Genomic DNA, 11294 nt, shown 5'->3' on the forward strand with positions numbered 1-11294 from the left:
AGTTCATGTGTATTTATGGGTTCACAGAGTGTAACAATAAACAAAGGGGAGGAAGCAAGTGCAAGTAGTGAAACCAGAGTATTTATTAGAGACAGATACACAGGTAATCCAGGTGAGACAACAGGTGGTCGAGTGATGAATGACGGTGATCCAGGAAGTGGCGGTGAGGTGAGGCAGCAGGAGAGCGTGACACAGGCCTGAGATGAGCAATCCGTGGTGGTGAGTCGTTGCATCCGGTGGTAAAGAGTGGACGGGGTTCCAGGGTCAGATGAACACACAGAGAAACAGGAACGAGAAACCAGGCAGACGTGCAGAAAACATCAAACAACGCTCTGACAAACACAAGACGAAAGACAGGGCAATAAGTAGGGATCGGGTAATGAGTAACAGCTGGTGCAGATGAACAATCAACGGAGATGCCCACATGAAACAATCAGTGCTGACGAGCGACACACACAACTCCACCCACATAGTGCAAACATGAGCAGTTGAGATAAATCAGGCAGGTTATTCATGAATCTATCTTTGGTGGTTGGAACAATAGTTCTACACGGATGATAACACGGAGCCATATAGTTAATATTAGTAATACTTGTACGCAGCATTAAATGATAATTATGTTAATCATGTCAGCACGGACATGAGTGTAATGAACGATGACCACAGCGGTGAGCAAGTGCAAATTTCTGTTTTACAATAACAAATAACTATCTCACATTATAAAATTATTTGTTTTGAATGGTTATGTTGTTCATGTTTTTAATAATAATAATTTAAAACAAACTTGAACTTTTTTTTTCTTTTTGGAAACCTTTTTTTTGACATACTGTAAATAGCTTGATGCTGGAAACTGCTGGAAATAATGTTGGAAACTGCATAAGAATAGTGCAATATATAAATGTGCAGCCTTTTACAACACTTTTTTTGTGCAAAGTGCTTTTGTTTGGTTTTAGAAAGCTTGTATTATAATTATTGAGTGTACAGTTATGATACTTTTTGTGTACTTTATGTAATTTTGGACCTTGACAGCTCCTGTCTTCATTCACTTTCATTATGTGAGAAAGAAAGGCTATATATTCTTCAGAAGTTCACCTTTTAAATTCCACAGAAGAAAGTCAGTCATATGGGTTTAGAATAACATGAGTAAATGATGACAGAGTTATGATTTTTGTTGGTGGTCTGTCTGATGCACCTCGAGTTGCTTTTATACTCAGACACATCTTGACATTGGCGGATTGCAGCATGTCTCAAGTACCTGCTCAAAGAGTAAATGTTCTCTTTTGTCCTGGAGCTTCAGATTGTGTTCAGTGTTTCAGTGTCCAGAAATGTGCCTCGCTGGCAGGCGGTGATGGAGAGAGAGAGGCCACTCGACAGAGAGAGGCTTCAAAGCATTGTGCCACGCTGCACAGGCTACTATGGGAATGTCTGTCTGAGAGAGGATGTTGTAAACATGAGAGGCCTTTAGAAAGATGATATGCACTTTTGTTTTGCATTGAGATGAAAGCGCTGCTTTAGACAAGAAGGAAACACAAAGCCACGATTTGGCAGACGAAAGGAAATAAAGTCAACTTGGGTGAGGAGGCCACTTTAAGGTGTGCATTGTACTGGCCTGGGTGCTTTATTATGTTTATAAGAAAAGAAGATTTGATACATGTGTTGATTTTGGAGAAAAGTGTCAGGATACAATGAATCATGTAGTCAGCTTATATCTGAGTAGATGTTATTCCATAACGTTTGTTTCACATTGGTCTCATTCATACTTGATGTTTTGATACTTTTATATTCATGCTTCATTTCTCATATGTATGTGTTTATTCGAAAGGAATAGTGGTGTCCTTCATGTTAAGCAGTCTATAAATATGTATGGTAATGTTTTATGTAAATGTATGCATCTTGACAATTTAATTATAGAATATAGACTAGAATAACAACCGACAAATCAAATAACAGAACACCAGAGATAGAGAGAGATATCTGAATAACACTGTACGATTGTGTGAATAATTAACACTACACTTCACCAGTTTAGGGTTGGAAAGATTTTTTTAATGGTTTTGGGGGGAAAAAATGTCTCTTATGCTAACCAAGGCTGTGACTGTGTGAGCATAAATATAATAAAACCGTAATATTGTGAAATATTATTAAATTTATTTCTATTTTAATATATTTCAAAATGTAATTTGTTCCTTTGATCAAAGCTGAATTTTGAGCTTTTTTGCTTCATTATTCAGTTTTTCATTGTCATTTGGTAATCATTTTAATATGCTGATTGTTATCATATATTTGGGGAAACCATGAAACACTTTTTTTCCCAATAGTTTTTGATGAATAGAAAGTTCAAAAGCACAGCAATTTGAAACAGAAATCTATTGTAACATTAAAAATTTCTCCTTTTTTTATGTCACTTTTGACATTCTTTGACATTCTTTGCAGAATAAAAAGTATTAATTTCCTCAGAAATAATGGAGGGTAATATTTTTAATTGAAGACACATCACCACAGCCATAACTATGAATCCAGACTGAATGATTTCACTCAATTCATCATGCTTGATGAATAACAGATGTTTAAAAAATGCATGTCTAATTTATGGAATTATAACATCATAACTCCATGAGTTACAAAAATCAAATAATAAAAACACAAGCAACAGCACTGAATTCAAATAGCATTACTGCTGCCACGATTGCAAGAACATGTAAACAAACATCTATTGTAAATAAAAGCATTTACTGCCTTCTTCCTGTGGCGAAATCATACCGCAGTGTTAATTGCTTCAGGAAAATAGTGCTAGTTTTCTGAATATGCCAGTTTATATATTTATACATTTCTGTGCAGGTGTTGTTTGTTGCACAAAAATGGAAATCTTGCCCCAAAGCGACAAAAAGCGTTTTTTGATCTCCCAAATCAACATGTTTTATGAACGTCATCTATTACAGAGGCTACATACTGTGTTCGACTTCAATTTACACGCTGTAAACAACTACTAGTGCTGCAAAACAAAGAAAGCACAACATGAACTCTGCTAAAAGTGAATAGAGCTGAAGGATAGCTCTTGGTTTGACAAATCATCATTCCATCTCCTGCGGTCTGAGCTGAGAGCTCAAAGCCATCGTTAAACACTCATTGCAACCCCAATTATCCTCCAGCCGGACCTCCGTCACCAGGCTGTTGCCATGTTTAATTTTCCTCTTCCCAGCATTGTTTCTATAACAGCTCTGGGCAGCAAGGCCCAGATATTGATGGTGGATTATAAAGACGGTGGCACTCAATTAATTTCTTGAAATGCCACAGTTTCCTCTGCCAATCTCTGATTGAGTCCAGTGTCTGCTTCAGTGGATTCTGATTGGTTAGCAGTGGTGTTGCTACAGGAACTTGTCTAGAGAGATAAAGAGTGTTTGGAAGAAAATAACCGCTTACTAAACAACGCACATAATGCACTGTACTATATACTACCTGCTCTTTTAATATAGCAAGAGAGTGTATGAGTGGTGTCCAGTTATCATCTTGTTTTGCATTTTCAATTTCGTTTTGTGCAAAAATGCTTTTGGCAGTCTGAAAAAAACAATAAAAAAAATTAATGAACCAAGAAACAAAAATACCTTGTTCAATCGTGCCAAGTTCATTTACAATGCTGGAAATGAAAGGTCAAGTCATGAGTGTTTTATTAATAAGGAAAACAGTGATGTAAAACATGTATATACACATTTTTCTTGAATGTAGTCAGTAAACTGTGTGTTCAGTGCATACGGCAACTTTGTATACTGTGCAAAGTATATATGATAAATTAGTAACGCTTGATTTTAGGGACCAATTAACTAGTTGCTTATCAGCACACATATTTCTAGCATATTGACAGTTTATTTGTACTTATAAAGCAAATATTAATGCCTCAATGACCATATTTTAGATCCCTTAATCCAACCCCATACCTGAACCATAACTACCTTACTAACTATTAATAAGCAGCAAATAAGGAATCCATTTGTGTCATGTTGATGTCATATTGACCATCAAATGTTTATTATTCTGACAAATATAATAGTATCTGCTCTATTATAAATAAAAATATAGGAGAAGAGTGGTGAGCAGATAGCAAGTGTTTGTTTTCCTGGACGAAGTTTAAGCTTTTGCTCTGAATGCGTATTAGATGCCGATAAGGCTGGGAATCTATTTTTTGCTGTCCGCACTTTTCATAGGCGTTAACGCTGTGTCATTTTTTGGCCCAGTGCACTCAATTATTCAATTTGTATGTCTTACCATGGAGAATATTCATGGTTCTCGTGTAATGGCTCTCATTTAGAAATGATCAGTTAGTCATGCTAGCATTGCTTCCCTGGAGCTCTGGGACTAATGATCACTGCACGCGTTCTCATGGGCAACATCATCCATTAAACAGCCAATCGCGCTGCGCTTGTGATGCTGCGACTGTAATGCCATGATTGTCGATTTAAAGGCGTCTGAGTACAAAGTCAATCAGTCTCTCAGTGGAGTGTTTTATTATAGGCTTCAGATTGTCTGATGTAAATATATGTTGCTTCAGATTATCAGTTTTATATATAACAGTCTGATTCTATACTACTACTACTACTACTACTACAAAAAAAATTTTTTTTTTTTGAGATTTCAAAAAGATTTCAGGATTAGTAAAACATATTGTGACCACTCATCCACATTAGCTAATAGCTGTTTTCTCTACCTTTTAGATTAGAAGATTAAATTAAAATGAAAATTAAATTAAATTAAATTAATACTGTATATAAATTAATATTTAACTGTTGTTGTTTTTGTAACTTTTTAAGCTGAAAGGTTTTTTGTCTTTCCTAATTTTTCTCTTCAATTTTATTTTTTCTTGCAGACTTTATTCTTAATTTTCATTATTTTGTGAAGATGTTGTTGTTGTTGTTGTGCTTGATTTGCTTTGCCTTGATTTTTTCTTTCATTTACAATGTGTTTAAAAGCAGAAGCAGAAAAGATCCCTTAGTGAGCACACATAAATTTAAACTTATTCAGATTATTCATAGTTCATAAACAGAGAAACTGTCATAACATGTTTAATTATTCTGAAAATATTACATTGTTCAGTCATAGTCATTTATAGGCTATATGTTTTCTTTCTGCCTGCAATATAATGATTCATTAGGACTATTATTTTACTGTGTAATGTCATTGTGTTGCTGGTTTGTGATTATTTTTAACAACACCTTAACTAGCATCCCTGTTGTTTCCTCATTGTTTCCCCTACTCACACCAAAAAAGGGAATAGTACAAGTATGTTTAAAAATACTGTGCACTTGCATGAGGTGAATATTTCCAAAGCTTGCTTAGCTTCTGAGATCAGACGAGATACAGTGGTTGTAGTGCCTGAGGTTTTGTTTGACATAAAAAGATTCAGTAACATAAAGAGTAAAATGCAGAAATTCATTTTTGCTCACTGTTTGATTCTTTTTCTAAAGCTAGTGGCATCACATTATGTGCTTTTGACGTCATTTGCCCTTGAATGTCAAATTACATACTTCTGGTTAGTGAAGGAAAAAAAAACCTTTGAGACTGTATTACTTTTATACGATACGATCGACTGTGTAGTTCATAGTGTAAGTGCATAGTGTGTAAGCCTAGTATGTCATTTGGAAAACAACTATTGTGTATTGTGTGTGATATTTTGTAATGGAGGGAAATTATGCAGTAACCTGGTTGCACGCTAAATATGCTTTAGTAATGGCACACTGTGTTCGTGGGAATTGGCAGTGATTTATCAAGCAATAAAGTAAAGTTCTACCCAACTCTGCTCTTCCCTCTCCAGTGAAGCAGGGCAGATTGTGATGTTCTGTAATGTAAGACAATTACCTGTCGCTCTGGCTATGCTCTGCTGTTCAAACCTCTGGTTAGTTTGGGGATAACTGACACATTTATGAAGGCAAAAACCGCATATTCATCATAATGGAAGACTATATTTGATCCAGCAACAGTATAAAAATACTACAAATTTTGGTTGTCTTTTGACTGTCAGAAAGGATCCGAGAATCTCTCCCTGACAATGTGGAGGCGGAGTTGCAGTCATGTATAAGATGATCCTTCGACACCTGTGTGTTTTAGAGAGATATTAGGTTTAATTATTCATGCATTCATACTCCAAACATTATGTCACTCAATGGACCATATATGTTTCTTACAAACAGCCATTTATGCACTACTACAGCTTCTACCTGCCCACTCGGATATGACTTTTATAAATGTATGGAGCATGCAAGAGAAAAAAATTTAAAGCCTGTTTCACACTGCCAGGCCGTGTTGAAAAAGCAAGTTTGTGCAGCGACAGACTACTGTAAATGCAGTATCAAACCTGCATAGTGCTTCACAATGACAGTCTGTGGTGTGACGTACGTGATGTTTGGAGGGGAAAATCCCGTAAGCCACAGTGTCTTTGGTGAGCTCTTCTTTCATTCTGTAAAATTAAAATAATCCTTCTATGGTAAATTCTAACAAAACATTTAAACCATAGCATTTATAGGCTTTTATCTTGCAAATCTTTTTTAGTTGGTTGCAATTTTTTTTTTTTTTTTTTTTTTTTTTTTTTTTTTTTTAGTTTAGTTTATATGGTGATATGTTTACCTTTAGTGATTTTTTTATATATATATTTTTTGCAATCTTTCATCTTTAGTGTTTTTTTTTTTACATACTTTTTGTGTATATATTTTTACATATTTACTGATACATACTTCATCACCTTTAATCTGTACATTTAATAAGGAACCAGCACTAGTGAATTCCAGTGTCACATTTGTTCCTGTCATGAAAACCATAAACATAATAGACATATGTGGTTTATTCACATGAAAAATTGGTTTAGCTCCTTAGAGTGTAGGTTTAGCTGGTTAGCAGATGTCATAACTGCACCATCAGCACACACACACACAAAAAAAATATTTGTATTGGTAAAGCAACATGCAGCTCTAGTCTTATCAGTCACATGACATTTACAGTATTCATAGTCCTATAGTATTTATAGTTTAATATGTACAGTTAACGATCTCATTACTAACCCAGGGTAAAGTATGATCTGTAATAATATTCCCTTCAGCAGCTCAGGTTGAAGTGCATTATAGCGGGTGAATGATGGAGCGGGTTAGTTCAGAGTGAACGTGATCGGTGTGTTATCGTGTGTGTTTGTCTGTGTGGGAATGGAGAGGTTTAAAGGCAACAGGGATCAAAGCACTGAATCAGAGAGGGTTTGCTTACAATAAGAAATTATTTGAAGTATGCTGAAATGAATTATGGGAATTGTATGAGTAATATATGCAAATGCACTACCATCCACCCACCATCAGTTAAAGCTTTCACTGCTTCTGACTCCCTTTTCTTTTCTTTTCTTTTCTTTTCTTTTCTTTTCTTTTCTTTTCTTTTCTTTTCTTTACTTTTCTTTTCTTTTCTTTTCTCTAAGATCTTGGAGAATAATAAACTTGTTGATTTCTTTACTGAAAATTGTATAATAGATACTTTTCAGTCTGGATTTAGAGCTAAACATAGTAATGAATCAGTGTTATTAAAAGTTACAAATGATATTTTGTGAAGTATGACTTCGGAAAAGGGGTTGCCTTAACGCTGTTAGATTTGAGCGCAGCCTTCGATACAATAGACCATGTTGTTTTCATAGAACACCTTAGAGACTACAGTGTTGCCCTTCAGTGGTTTTCTTCTTATTTACTGGATAGGACATGTGCTGTAAACATCAAAATCTGTTTCTGAACCTGCAACTATCTCTTGGGTGTTCCACAGGGATCAATTCTTGGTCCAACCCTGTTTTCTTTATTCATGTTGCCTTTGCCTTTTTAGCCAATATAACATAAATTGTCATTTGTGTGCGGATGATTTACAACTGTTCCTTCCTCTTAAGTTAAAGGGATGGTTGACAAATATTTCCTACAATTAAATGAGGATGAGTTTATTATATTTGGGAATAGACTCCCTGAGAATTAACTGGTTGAAATTTAGGGTTAGTCAAACAACATGCATGGTTTTGTGAAGAACTTGAGTAATTTTTGACTCAGATATACGACTTGATTGCCAAGTACACAGTTTTGTGAAAGCATCTTTTTTTTTTTCAGTTGAGGAAGTTATCTAAATTGAAACCTATCCTTTCAACCAAGGATCTGGAAACTGTTATGCATGCTTTCATTTCCACATTATTGGATTACTGCAATGCTTTATATTAGGTTTAAGTGGATCTCTGGTTACTTGTCTTCCGTACAGTATGTTCAAAATGCAGCAGCGAGACTTTAACTAATACCAGAAAATGGTATCATATAACGCCTGTGTTATATCTCTTCATTGGTTACCTGTAAATTGTAGAATCCAATACAAGGTGTTAATGTTTGTGTACAAAGCATTGCACTTATCAATCTCAACATCATCTACGCTCTGCTCAGAACTTGCTGTTAACTGTTACATGGTCTGGTTTAAGGCTTAGTGGAGATCTCACCTTTTCAGTTGCGGCTCCCACACTTTAGAATGCCTTGCTGTTATTCATAAAATCTTTGTCAACTATAGACATTTTTAAAAGGAACTTAAAGACTTATTTATTTCATCAGGCTTTTGCCGTTTGAGTGGGTCAGTTTAATGTGAGTGATTTCATTGTATGATTTATACAGTATTTGTGTTATTTTGTGTTGGTATTGTATGTTAGTAATGTTATGTTATGTTAGTAAACTGAATTAAAGTCATTGACCATTTCAGTGATGAGAAATGTTCTTTGCTTTCTTTGTATATAGTTTATTCCCAGATTGAAAGACCATTTTGTTGTCTTGTTACCAAAATAACCAATCTTAAGCCTTGATTTTGTAATGTGTAAAAAACAATTAAAAAAAAAATCAGTTCTCAGCTTTTGTTTGTGTAGCGAGAAAAGGTATGCTGTTTCCCCATACACAAAAATAATTTTATTTATAAGCTTTTTTTTTTTTAGATTTTGTTTGTGTAGTTGGAATAGGTTTGAGGGGGCAAATATCAGCCCTTAATAGAAAAGTTCATTTCTGATCCTGTTCTGAAGTGACTTGAATATAAGTCATTATTCAGAGTTGATATTCTCCTCAGCTTTTAAATCGCATTATCTGCTGAAACTTTGCACCAGGTTTGACATAATTGACTGGATCTGCTATTCCCAAATTCGGTGCATTATGTCAAATATGTGAAACTGAAATTGAAATGTGATAGATACCACATTTATGGGGTTTTTGTCCTTTTTGGAGTTTGAAAACTGTGGTGATATTGAAATGAGCTGTGTGAGGATTCTTCAATTCTGCATCTCTTTTAACCAGATTATAAATCTGCATGTCCTGCATGTATCAGACAGGACTTTTAACCTTTGTAAAATGTTCAGGATCATGCGGCCAACCATGGTGTAAAATCCTGGATCTGTAAGCCTGTTAGATTAATTCTGAGCATTAAATGTCAAGCAGGAGACTCCACCGATCCTTACACAAGCAGATCTCAGTACAGATGCTCTGGAGTGCCAGTGTTTGTCAAAGCAGCTGCTAATTCTCCGCAGAACAATACGCATTTCACATCTTCTGATGCTTAGTCAACCCTGATAATGTAACATGGCTTATTTGATGACCCAGCATCAGTTGAATTTAAAACGCTGGGCTTCACTTCAGGAATGAAGACTTTGTAGCCATAGAAACAGACATGTCACATGATTGTAGTTCCTTTGCTGTCAGTAAGGATCGTGTAGCTAGAGAAAGCTTCTTCACTGACAGCTGCTTATGAGCCCTGCAGAATAACAATCCACATTTAACTTCAGTCACTGGCATCCATCCCGATGATTCATGAGTTTTATTATTCCTGCAATCGATAATTATGAATGAATGCTTCAGTATAGCAACTCCTTTCCTCTTAATTGTAGAAATGAAATAGATATGCATGTATTGTGACTATTTAGACTAAGCGTGCAGGATGATTATTGAATTTTTGAAGTGATTTTGAGTTTACCTCCAAGACAATAATCAAGTAGTTCAACCCTTCTGAAAACTAGTCATATACAAGAAAACAGAAAGGTTTAAAGGGGGTCTTAAATTGATTAATCACTTTTTTTTTAACTGATTCATGTCTAAATAATTAATTGAATTTGACTAACAATATTAGATGAAAGAAAGGACAGTTGAGGTGCACATCAGTTTGCTCATTTGTAAATTTTGCATGTTCAATAAATCAATGAAATCAGAAATCCAACATTTTGGCGCGACACATCATTACTTTCTGGAAAGCCCAGTTCAAGTGCATGCATTGTTATCATTTTTATGCTTAAAAGTCTTATATGACTTATTTTGTCAAAATAGTGAATGCAAGACGAAAAATAATAATGCATGGCTTCTGTGGGCTTCCATATGTTCTCTGTTATGAACTCCAGATTTCATGGTTTCTCACATCTCTAGTATTACACTCAATAGATGGACTTCATCTCAAATGCTGCCTGTTCATTTAGCTTAAACTTCAGAAATCTTAAGGTCTTTTTTATTTGCATTTTGAGTCTGCCTTCTGCACAGACTTTATTTCGGTCTGTGTGGGGTCAGCAACAGAGCTAATGCATTCATATGGACAGTCCTGAGGTCACATCTCTCTCTGAACGTGCTTTGCATATTTTCAATTTGAATGAGCAAAGCAGCTCTGGAAGACAAAATAAAAGCTTGTTCTCGTCACCCTGGTTTACAGATCTCAGAGAATTATTTTCATTGTACTGTTTGAAAACTGTCATGTCATAAAAAAGTCAAAGTATTACATGCACCAGACAACATTACAAATAATAATCTTTTCATCAATAACTTTTATTATTATTATTATTATTATTATTATTTATTCATTGTTTACATTTTTAAGGAACAATAATGAAATGTTTTGCATTAGATGTCCCACTTATTTAAATAATTATTATTTTTTTTGTATAATCTTTGTCTATAATTTAATTATAAGATTACTGTGAGATTGATGAGTATGATTTAAATTATATATATTTTATAATACTGAATAGATAATGTTTGATTAAATCTTTTCAGATTCAAATGAGTTGAATCTACCTTAAAAGTTGACCAGGCTTTGAAAAAAAAAAAAAAACATTAAAATGACAAATGTTTTGAGACTAGTCTAAACAGTTTATGCAACAAGCAGTTACACTTGGTCACATAAAAAAAAAACATCTCAGACTTTCCTTTGCAGATTTCTGAACTTCTCTATAAGGGAAAAACTTACAGCCGTCACATTTCCGAGTTGTGTCGACTTGAACCGCTGGGAGAAATACAAAGCTG

The sequence above is a fragment of the Cyprinus carpio genome, chromosome B6 (assembly GCF_018340385.1).
Source record: "Cyprinus carpio isolate SPL01 chromosome B6, ASM1834038v1, whole genome shotgun sequence".
NCBI classification, from domain to species: domain Eukaryota; kingdom Metazoa; phylum Chordata; class Actinopteri; order Cypriniformes; family Cyprinidae; genus Cyprinus; species Cyprinus carpio.